This window comes from Lissotriton helveticus, chromosome 12, assembly GCF_964261635.1.
Source record: "Lissotriton helveticus chromosome 12, aLisHel1.1, whole genome shotgun sequence".
NCBI classification, from domain to species: Eukaryota; Metazoa; Chordata; class Amphibia; order Caudata; family Salamandridae; genus Lissotriton; species Lissotriton helveticus.
In genome coordinates, this window is record NC_136073.1 from 51792883 (window position 1) to 51805268 (window position 12386).

Here is a 12386-nt window from a genome sequence, read left to right on the forward strand (position 1 = left end):
GCGCTACATCTGGAAGGGAGCGGCGACACAACGGAGGGGAGGGTTGAGGGGGTATGGGGGTAAGGTTGGGGGGCAGGTGGTTGTTTGTTCTTTGGGTTTTTGAATGCATTCTTAGCAGAAGGACCACCATTACTCGCTCTCATGGACACGTTGGTCCACCCTGTGGTAGATGCAGAGCCCCATTTAAGGTGGGGGGGATGTAAAGCACGGGTAGATGGGGCAGACAAATGGAATTGTATTGTGTTTAATGCAAAAGAAATCAATAAAACAAATTTAAACAAAAATCAAAAACAACACCCTTCCAACCACACACCCTACACGGTGTAGCTTGCTAACCACGTGGGTGAGCGCTTTATCGCTATATAAGGGCTGCAATAAAATATAATACAATACAAGTAATGCTGTTATCTTGGATGGGAGCACAGAGCCTCCACTTTATCAACACAACAGTAATAGGAAGAAAGAAGAAGAGGAAATGTGTCGACATTTCGGTCTCTGCCATACTCAATTTGTGAGACCATTCTGAGGACATTGCTTAGAGTTTCAACATTGCCACGGAGCCTCCCTTTTGACTGATTGATTCGTCCCTGGTGGATAGACAGATCTATTTACTGCAAGATTAATTCAAATCACTACAATAAAGGTCCCCAGAACAGGGAAGAAATACACAATTAAATAGGGAATAAAAAAACATATATATAATAATGGTGCAAAAAGGCATAGTAAAAGAAGAGTATCAAATTGAAATCAAACACATTAAAAAGTAAAAATAATAAGAGATCCGTTCCTCCGCAATCTGAAGGCTCCCCTTTATCCCCGAATAACTGCTGCTCATAAAAAAGGCTCCCTGTTTTCCGTTTTTACTGATTTTTACAGATAAATACAGACAGAAAACACATTGTTTTGTGTCTGTCTTTATTTTTAAAACTGGATAAATACAGAAAATGTGCTTTTTTAAGTGACTATCTGTTCTGTCTTTTATGAATTATAGCCCAACAGCTGAGCAGATGGACAGCATGGAAAATTAAAAAACAGGATGAAATGTCTTTAAATAATTACATGTGTCAACATGCATTTGTGGTATAATGCTAATATTTACCAGTGGATGTACTGTTATGTAATATTTGGCAACTCAAATAGCTAAAACATGACAAACATCAAAGAATGAGTGTGTGTATATATTTTAAATAAATATGGAAATGTACAGTTTTACAACTGCATTTATACGCAAAACACAAAATAAATATGGATAAATACAGATAAAATGGACAAATAATTAATATGGATAAATACAGACGGAAATATTAAATACATAAATACCATAAAACCAGGGGCCCTACTCATAAACCAATTGAAAGGAGGGTTAGTTGTCAAACCTTCACAACCCTGGCAAATTATTCTTTACAGGTATGAAGAGTTCAGCACAGGGGAGGGTCAGGGGCCTTTAGAGAGGCGAGTAAAGTGGCTACAGATTTCATAAATTTTTCACAAACGGGGCAGCTAGCTGAGCTTGTTCACCTCTCAGACAGGTTTCTACAGCGCCCCGACAAGTCCTAGCATTTGGAATACACCATACCAGTCGAAGTCAGTACTTCCTCAGCGGGATCAACGTATCACACATACAGAGTACATGTATCAGAGATTCCTCTCCCTTTGCACCCTCACATTGTCTGTCACCATCATCCAGATTTATTCACCCGTACAAATAGCATTTTAAAGGGATTAAGCCAAATAGAAATTCCATTAGCTGACGTTTCATGCCCAAGTTGAGGGGCGGAGAAAGGTGGACTGGGAGGGTCCCTGGCTCGTACATGTGGAAACCATCCCTCTGTGTCCCAATTTCTTCCTGACTTGTACGTCGTGTTCCGTTGATATAAGCCTTGCTTGTTTGATCAGCAATTTGGCAGTCATGTGCACCGGCGGCCGCTTGTCTACATTTCAAATGCCTCCAAGGTCTCAAAGTGCTACGCAAACAAATGATGGACGGAATGCTGAATATATCATACATTCACCCCCAGTCAAGAGAACTGGGTTAAATCCATCGTTCTTTTGCTCACCATGCCACCCCAGTTTAGACCCAGCCATATGCAAATCAGTCTTAACCCTGTGCCTCATGTGAACAGTCCAGACCAAACTGCCAAGTCAGGTCCTCCCTGGACCAGAAACAAGCATCCCGGGACCGGTTTGTGGGTATTACCCTTCATCAGCCAGGCTAGCTTGAATCCAGTGGCACAGTAAGCAAGGGACCCAAGTCTGGGCCTACCCATCCCATTTAAGGTTAAAAGTGCTAAGCAAACAAATGATGGACGGAATACTGAATAAATCATACATTCTTCCCAGTCAAGAGATCTGGGTTAAATCCATCCTTCTTTTGCTCACCATGCCACCCCAGTTTAGACCCAGCCATATGTAAATCAGTCTTGGCCCTGTGCCTCATGACACAATAAAGGTCCATAGAACAGGGAAGAAATACACAATTGAATAGGGAATAAAAAAGCATATAAAAATACTGGTGCATAAAGGCCTTGTAAAAAAAGAGTATCAAATTGAAATCAAATACATTAAAAAATATGAATAATGAGAGATCTGTTTATCCCCTCCTCTTTATCCCCCAACAACCGCTGCTCATGGCCAAACTGAAGGGAGGGTTAGTTGACAAACCTTCACAACCCTGGCAAATGAATCTTTATGGGTATGTAGAGTTCAGCAAACCACACAATGTGATGGACGGAATGTTGCACATTGGCAAAACATTCACCCCCAGTCACAGATCTGGGTTTAATCCATTGTTATTTTGCTCACCAAGCCACCCCAGTTCAAACATGGCCATATGCAAGTCAGTCTTGACCCTGTGCCTTATGGGAACAGTCCAGCCCGAACTGACAAGCCATGTCTTTCCTGGACCGGAATCAAGCATCCTAGGACCGGTTTCTAGCTATCAGCCGTCATCAGCCAGGATAGCTTGACTCCAGTGGCATAGTGAGCACGGGTCCCACGTCTGGGCATACCCTTCCCACATAGAGCGAACAGCAAAACACAAAAGGTGATGAACGGAATGTTGCACAATGGCAAAACATTCACCCCCAGTCACAGATCTGGGTTTAATCCATTGTTATTTTTCTCACCACGCCACCCCAGTTCAGACATGGCCATATGAAAATCAGTCTTGACCCTGTTCCTCATGTATGAACTGGGGTGGCTTGGTGAGCAAAATAACGAAGGAATAAACCCAGATCTGTGACTGGGGGTGAATGTTTTGCCATTGTGTAACATTCCGTCCATCAATAGGTGTTTTTTTGAATATGTAGAGTTCAGCACAGGGCGGGTCAGGGGCCTGGAGAGAGGCGAGTAAAGCTGTTACAGATTTCATAAATTTCACAAACCAGGCAGCTAGGTCTCAAAGGCCTGATTCAAATACTTATTGCAAATTGTTTTTTTTTTTTACGTATGGTTCTTCGCCTGCTTTGCTTTAAGGCTGTAGGCTAAGAATTTTCATTTTAAGATCCAGTGCTGCAAACCTAACCCAAACTCCTTTCAGATTTGGGCATGTGATGTGCAATTTGGAAGCAAAAATATTCTTCAGTAGCAAGAGCACTGAGCTCAGTCCAGCCAATTGGTCATTTTATCTCAAAATATCATTGCCCCGTAAGCGATTGGTAGGGAGGAAATTGAATCCTATTACCTTCAAGAGAGGGGTGAGATCTAGGTTCATCAGTGATTTTTGCAGCTTGCAGAAAGTCCATTCTAGGAAGTTTCTGGTCCCCTGTTGAGCATGGATGTGTGGTGGTAAGTGGCCTCTGTGGTCCAGCCATACCCCCAGATACGTCTATGCATCCACCACTTCAATGGACTTTCCCTCAATGAACCATATACACCTTTTTTCCAATTTACAGGAGATTATTATTTCCTTTGCTTTCGTTGTATTTACCTTCAGGTGGTTGGATCTCCAGTAGCTGGCGAGCGCAGTTCGGAGGCTCTGGAAGCCAATCGGCGTTTAGTCCAGAAGGACTGTGTCGTCCGCACACTGGAGTCGATTGAACTTCAAGGCCTGACATTTTTGGAGGAAAAGCCCTCCCCGAACCAGCCGACGTGGCTGGTCAGCCAGGTACAGTCTAAACACTAGTGGCGCCAGAATGCAGCCTTGCTTCGAAAACTTTGTTTGCCCGTCGAACTAATCCATCCGTTACAGACTCTTATCTTTACCCAGGTGTCAGAGCATAGGGCAATGATGACATTCAATACATTTAGAGGGATGCCCCAGGTGGTCTGTTTTGACTAGAGTTTTATGGACTGGAGTGAGATATGAATAAAAAATAAAATACCAGTATTTGTAAAGCCCACAGCTACCTCCGAAGGGGAGTTCCGGAACTGGGGGCCCTCAGAGGTTAAGCGAGCTATTGCCCAGAGTCATATGGCACTGGGCTGACCCGCAGCCGGTGCCAGGGATCAAACCATGAGCCCCAGATTCCAGTGTCAGTCACCCTGGCCGCTGCGCCACACCTCTTCTATTATCAAGCACTGTTTGGAAATCAATAAACCCTGCGTACAGGGACCTGCCATTTGCAGCGATAGTGGTTTCTCTCAAATGGGAGATGCAGATGAGATTGTCGTCAATGTGACAGCCCTTTTGAAAGCCGGTTTGAGTCAGAGGGATCAACTTCTTTTCCTCCGCCCAGGTTTGGAGCTCCAGGTTTAGAATGCTGGGAAGGCACATCCCTTCACTATCGAGAAGCACGATCAATCGTAAGTTCCCCGGGCATGATCACAAGCCTTGTTGTGCACAGGGACCAAGAGAGAACTCCTCCATGTCTCAGGGATAATTCCCCCCCCCCAATAGGTATTCCTGGTATAGGGGAGTCATTACTGAGGTAATTTGGTATTCATTAACTTCTAAGTACCTGAAGTGGTTTCCACATGTTGCCTAATTGACAAACCACTGCAGGTTTTCCACCACATTCATGAACAATGGGGGTTAAATATTGACTACAAGTTGGTAGCTCAAATATCATATTGAATGACTCCCCTTCTTTGCACCTTCCTGTTGTTGCCCATAGATACTCACGCTCAAAAGAGGTTATCGGGCTGCCCTTATCCTTTCCTACTTTATTAACACGGCCTTTTTAACTCCCAGAATAAAAGACACTATGTAAAACATACTCACCATTGCAAGAAAACAAGCCTACAAGTATTATGTATGTATGCATGTATGTACGTTCCTGTATTTCTAAAGCGCAAACTTAACTGGATAGTAATACAGGGGCGAGCCCCAGTGTGCATACATGGGGGTGGGGGTTTATATTAGGTAAGAGTATATAGCTGAGTCAGTCACAATATTGACTAAATCAGAACCAGGTCAATGTAGAAATGTCTAATTATCAGCCCATAACAGTATCGAAGTTTGAATATACAAATAAAGGTCTATGACCAAGATAGTAAAAGAATTGATATTCATTTATTTGATAAATTTTCCTTCACTTTTTTCAATGTTATCATTTTATATAGATATTTGCATGAACTGTAATATTGTTTTCATTATAGACACAGAGACATTTATAGAGAACAGTACAACCAAAACTTAGACAGAAGGATGGAGGCAAGGCGGTAGAATAGACACATGGGGGTGGGGTGGCAGCGGGTTGAGTAACAGCCTATCCTCCGAGGTAGGATTCCTTGAAAAGGTGAATTTTCAGTTTCTTCCTGAATTGTGTGAGGGTTGGTGACGTTCTGATGCAGTATGGGGTGCTGTGGCAGATCCTGGGGACATCGTCCCTGCAGACAGGCAAGGCATGTTTGCTACCACCCGGCGGGAGATATAAAAATGCTCCAGTGAGGAGGGAGCAAACGTATGTTTCCTTGCCCGCAGTCCTGCGGCTAGGGAAACTACTATGTTCTGGGGGGGTGGGCTCTCAGTGACACAGTCAATGAGCCTACCCTAAGGGATGGGGTCCCTGGGCCTTAAAAGGCTCAAGGAGGGGCGCTGTGTGGCCCCACTCTCTTTAAAGTTTAATACAGCCTGGGGGATGGGGTGGCCCGGGGCCTTTTAAAGCTCAGGGAAAGGGCCGGGTACACCCTTTCCCTTAATTAATGTAGTGGGCCCCGGAGAATGTGGTACCCAGGGTTGCACGCCCTCCTCCCCTTTATTAAGGTACCTGGCCACGGAGGATGGGGTCCACAGGTCCCACATTGGACTTCAGGAGGGTGGGTGCACCTGTACTTCCTCCACAAATAATTTATAAAAACAAGCATTGGCATAGCCAATAGGTCTCGCCTTTGGGACCTTATAAGTGTTTAGCCATGCAACACTTGATGTTGTTGCACCAAGGATATTGTGCTGGATAACCAAACACTTATAAGGTCCCAAAGGCGAGACCTATAGGCTATGCCAATGCTTGTCTAGCAGAACCGGCCCACCAGGGCATATCTTTTAATGTTCTCAAAACGACTTAATGGCTATCTATGTGTGAAATTTCAGCATCTACATCTGTGTGCTTGTTTAAAACGTGTGCTGCGTCCTGCTCACAGGACTTCCAGCCACGCAGCAGCGAGAAATATTACAACCCAAAGACAGAAAGCTAGAACTGTGGGCTCTGCTCCAGCTGCCAAGTATCCTTGTTTCTTTGCAAGGCATGTGTTCAAATATAGGTGATGAAATAAGTAAATTAGGAGCGTTGAGTGACGTAACTGACACATGCCTAAATGCCAAGGGGGAATTCAGTTTGTTGCATGTACATATTCACGGTCAATGATATTGTTTGATTACTATATCATGGAGGCCACACGTTCAGCGTGGTCATAGCCATTAAGATGTGCTTGCTTGCCCACTTGTGACCGTTATTTCTTTGTAGTTTCGTGCCCTGAGAGGGAACGGCTATTCTTCAGATTAAAGATTCTCATCGGGCTCCTTATTGGCTCGCTGCCCATGTAAACGTTCCTAAGAGTAGCCCGCGGGACAGCAGGCGCACCGCCGTGCCGCAGTGATGACAAAGCTGCCCTTATCCCGGGCTTCTCATAAGCTGACAAGAGCAACCCTGTAACAACTGTCTGCGGCCGGGAAGACCTCTCTTGCGTCGTCTGGTAATGGGCGGGACCACATAGGCCCAGGGCGCGACGCACCACCTTGTATAATTAAAGCGCTGCTACCGGTCTGTGAACATGCGCTACCGAGACCCTCTGTGCAGTTCAAGCAGAATGCGCGAGAACCCGAGCAAGTGGTATGTTGCTTGCATTCCTTAGAAATGCAATAGTAGCCCGGACACCACCTGAAGAGAACAAGCCCGCGAGTGGTGCACGCGCACGCACCACAGCGAGCGATCTGTTTTCAATTATCACGCACCCATCTGTGCACGATAAATGAAAACAGATGTGGCCTGTGCGGGTAACCGCAAGCAATAGGCCGTGGGCAGAGCAAAGCAAGGACATGCACCCGCCTTTGCCCAATTGCGTGCTGTCTTTCTCAGAAAGATGCATGCAAAGGCTGATAGCCTCTGAACGGAAACAAACCACACGCACGAGCGTGTGGTGAGCTTTCCAAAGTCCTTTAACTGTTTACATAAAGTCTCGCCAGAGTAGCGCATGCGTGCTGCTACAGGCTCAACCTAATAATGGCAGATTTCTTTTTTTTTTTTTTTTCTACGATTCCACTTGATTGTGGCAAAAGTGTTTTTTTATTTTTGAGCCCAGGGGGGGCCTTTTCCCCACAGTACCTAGGGGGACAAGGCATCATTTACATTTTTTAATTGCAGGACAGTGGGCTAACTCCCTGAGTCCTGTAATGGCGTCCAGCAACATTTTTCTTCATGTTGTTGGCAGCCAATCAGAGCCTTGCTCCCATGGGAGCAGGTTAGTCCGAGGGTAAAAAAGCTCTCAGGGGCTATCAGAAGGCTCTATTTCATAAATTCAGTTAGAGGGAATCTCGTGAGAGTCACTCAAACCCGACCATCGAGATATATAAATATTTTTGGAGCTGAATATCTCCAAAACTACTGAACGCATTTGCACCAAATCACAACAAGCATTTGCAATGCAATCCGTCTCGCCTTTGGGACCTTATAAAGTATTTAGCCATGCATCACATTCTAGTGGGTGCTGCCACATCTACTGTTGTTTAACAAAGAACTGCATTGAGAAGTACTTGCAGTTTGACCCAATTTCCTGGTCATTTATGAGCTTCACTGGCTAGAATCAAGTTCAAAACCAGATGCCTGGCTCATAAAGCCACCAACTTGAAAACAATTCAACAACTGCTAAACTACTGATCATATCTGGGACTAAATAAAGCCTAACAAGTAAAAACTCCTTGCAACTTGTCAATCCTAAATGTATAGCTTAAGCATTAAGACCAGTCCTCCATGTAGCATCAACCCACCCTTGGAACACTCTATTCATCTAAACAACTAACCAGCAGTGTGTAAAACTTTCTTTTTCAAGATTTACTTTAGTATGTTCTGAATGTTATAGAACTCCCTTCAGAATGTTAATTTTTTTGCCTTCTATCAGTTTTGAAAGTTGTCCAGCCCCTCTAAATTCTCTCCTCCAAAATTAGACCTTCTGCCCTTCTTAGCAGGTGAAGTGAATATTGACTAACTATATATACAAGGGTGTCCCTCTGTAAATAGTGCTATTAAAATATGTAACAATATTTAAAATAATACATACAAATCAGGAAAATGTAAAAAGCAAATAAAAATGTTTTGAAAAAAAAAATGTTAAGCCAACATGTGATGTAAAGAATCCATGGTCTATTTATGGTTGTCATCCAGGTCGTCATGACATCATGCCTCCTGGACTTTTCTAATACAATTAACTGTCACCAGGTATGGCAGAGTTAAAGTGCTCAATGGAAGCGTCCGCGACTATAACTCACATTACAAAGTAGTTGTCAAGTAAATGTCAAGACATGAAATACGATGTCCTGGCGGCACGAAGCTAGGTCGGCACTCTAATTCTACTACCTCGTGGGCATTCACGGAATATGTAATGTATACACCTCTCACCCCTGCCCCCTTTTAATTTCCAGAGCTCGCAAGGGGCCACATGCCTTGTGATGCACTTACACCCAGTCCTGGAGTTTTCATGCACACTAGCACTGTTGCACTTGTATACCGGGGTGGCACCCTGCACCCGCCTGTGCCCCAGCGAGTAGCGGGGACGCCAGGTCCCATAGAGGGTAGTAGTAACTGCACACACCAGCCTAACCTTGCTCTGTGATTGGGGCAGCCTGGCAGCCGGGGGAAGAGGTGCTGTGTGCTGTTCTGGACCGTCCATGGGGGTGGGGAGGAGCTCCCGAGACGAGGGCGAGAGCGGAGAACACAAGTGGGCCGCGGGAGTGCTTCCGACCGACCCCTGCAGGCCTTTGTAGAAAGAAGCATTGTGTAGTCAGGCGGGTGATCTGTGGATGGGGAGGATGGAGTTGAACCCGGCCGCACTTCACCTCATCCTGCTTCGCTGCTTGTGCTGTCTCTGCCTCCATTTGTCGAGCATGCGCACGATGTATTGCATCACGCGCATGCGAGACAAAGAGTAGAAATTCACCCACAAATGACACGGCAAACAAGCATTGAAAATGCAATAGGGCTTGTATTTACTCGAGCCCTATTGCATTTTTTTATACTGAAGTGCGGGCGTAAAAGAAGGCACGAACAGGAGGGGGTAGGGGGTGGTTGTGGTGTAAGAAGTTACAGACTACGGGAGGGAACGGGGAGAGGCAGGGGAACAAAACAGTTTTTCTAGTAAAGGTGTTGATAGCCTCGTAAGGATAAAAATGACAACATGGCCGTCAGGAGGCAGGATTAACAAGTGAAGCACCAATCAGAATCCAGAAATTATAATTGAAACCAGTCAAAAATAAGACTGGAAAGTGGGCGGAGCTTCCCCCGCTATCCTGTATACAGCATCTCTCGACGAGACAGCGCATGCGCTGCCTAGTCGAGACCTAAAAAGCACACTCTGCGGACCAAGATCCAGCTTCCTGCTGATTTTGGTGTCATTCCCTTCAGCTGTTTTTGCAGTCGTGCTTCTTAAAAAAGTCCATGGAAAATGAATGGGGATTGTGTGTTTTGTGACCCCCCCTTAGTAACCGCTAGTCGTATCACCCAAAGCTTTCCATTTAGAAACTAGGCAAAAAAAGAGAAACTTATTGGAAACAGCAGCCCAGAGGGCAAGAGAAGGGCAGAGATTAATAGAGAGACAGACACACAGACACAGACTGAGAGACACAGGATGCAGGTGTAATGCTGAGAGGGCCTGGCACTGAGTGAGAGGGATAGAGGGGCAGAGATGGAGGAATGGGGGCAGAAAGACAGAGCAGATGAGATTTCAGGAAGGCCAGAAGCTGGCAGGGTGAGGGGGTAGAGTGGGCCAGCGGTAGATGTGAAGGGATATGAGGGATGAGAGAGAGAGAGAGAGAGAGAGAGACAGAGACCAGGAGGCCAGGGGTGTCAGCCGCTGGTAGGATGGGGGAGGGGGGTAGATTGGGACAGGGATAGACAGTGATGAGCAGGGATGGGAGAGCATGGGAGGCCGAGGGTACCAGAGACCGGCAGGGTGAAAGAGGTAGGTTGGGACAGGGATGGATATTGATGGCCAGGGATAGGCTGGGGGGGGGGGGGGGGCTTGAGAGGCCGGGAGTACCTACGCTGGGTGCGAGAGTCGCTTTGAATGAATATACAAGGATAGCGCTCAGAGAGGAGGGAAGAGAGCGGCATGCACGTGGGATGCCGCGAGGGCCGTGCACACCCCTCACACTGTCCCACCTGCTCTATGCAGAGGCCTGGTCCCCGGCGGCTCTTCCTCCCGGCTCACACTGCCCACCGACGCCACGGACACCCAGGCAGTGCGGAGAGACTGCAGGTGTCATAGGCGAGCCCTCTCTCTGCCCCTCCCGCGGCAGGCCCTGCCCACCCCCGCGCTGACAGGCGTGTCTGACTGCCACGACGAAGGGTTTCGATTCTCGCCTGAAGCATGCAGCGCCTGGATGCGCTGGCCTCGCTGCTGGAGCAGTAAGAGGTGCAGGGCAGGGACTGGAGGACAGAGCTGTCTGCAGGCAGGAGGCGCTGCAGGGTAGGACTCAGGTGCGCTGGCAGAGCTTTGTTTACCGGGGCATTGGATGCTTTTGCGCGAGCACCAGTTTCAATACATATGTCACTTTCATTTTGTAGGCTCGGGGACATTCAGTAATTTGCCCAGATCACGGGATGTTGAAGTAGACGCCGAGACTCGATCTTGGTCTCCCAGTTCCAAAGTCGGCATCTCTGGCCCTGGCGCCACATCCTCAGCCTGTGCGTTCTTCCCACGTCAGGAGCATCAAGAGGACTGCACTTGGGGTGCCCTGCAGCCACGTGGGCAGGACCCCCTCACAGGGAGAGCTAGAGGTTCTGCTGGCAGAGCCCTGTGTAGACCCCAGCACCAGAGTACCCGGTTGTGACAGAGATACCCGCTCCTGGGAACGGATCCACCTCGGATCTCATGAACCGGAGATCTTCGGCAAACACAGCAACGCAAGAAGGAAATGTAAATATTTTATTTCATAATAATATTCTGTACTTACTGCCAAAAACAAGCAGTGGGAACAACAGACGCCCCAAGCCATGGGAGCCAGGTTGGGTAAAGCGTTTCCGAGTTCTTAGGTGACCTGGGAGGCGAAATGACGAGCGAGCGGTAAGGAAGCCTAGATCTATTCACAAGCACGATGGGTCATGGAACGACCCTGGGTTGAAATAACGCACCACTTCGAGAACAATAAATAAAGACTGTATTTATTCATTTTGTGTGGCGCACAGCCAGTGGGGGACACTCAAGATTGCCACCACTTGAACCCCGAAATTGGCGACCAAGTCTTAATAAAAAGGGGGCAGGGGAAATTACACAAACAATATGACTCAATGTTACTTCCTCAGAAGAAGGGCTTCCATAACCCTCTCGCGCCCTCCTTCACTCACTGATGAGGTCAAACGTAGCAATGCGTATTATATATGCAGGTAAACATACGATGCGCAGCCCATATGTTCACACAAAAACCACACGTGCAGGGCTCAATCAATCAATCAATCACGGCATTTGTATAGCGCGCTACTCACCCGAAAGGGTCTCAAGGCGCTGGTGGAGGGGGGTACGTTACTGCTCGAACGTACCCCCTCCCCCAGCGCCTTGAGACCCTTCCGGGTGAGTAGCGCGCTATACAAATGCCGTGATTGATTGATTGATTGAGCTATGATGCTATTTCTTCGTTTTTTGTTGGTGCCTGTCGTGTCGCCATGCCTGACCACGTAGAGACAGGTCAGGCGAGGAGGAAGCGGAAATGAAGGACAGGAAAAGGAGGAGTAAGTAGGCTGTAAGCCAGTAACTTCCTGGCAGGGAATAAAGAAGGTTGCCCTACCTGAGCTCTGTGT

The 12386-nt window shown here is 46.9% G+C and overlaps 1 protein-coding gene across 3 annotated transcripts in view; it reads right to left on the bottom strand.

Annotated features, from left to right (window-relative positions):
• The window catches only part of LOC144799370 (monocarboxylate transporter 13-like), a 594222-nt gene that overhangs the window by 169091 nt on the left and 412745 nt on the right, over positions 1 to 12386 (bottom strand). The window contains exon 1 of one of the 3 annotated variants that reach the window (XM_078670638.1): positions 10752 to 10860. The exons of the other annotated variants lie outside the window; for them this stretch is intronic. The gene's annotated coding sequence lies outside the window, so the exon portion shown is untranslated. Of the gene's footprint in view, positions 1 to 10751; positions 10861 to 12386 lie in introns of those variants that run through there. 3 annotated transcript variants of the gene reach the window in all.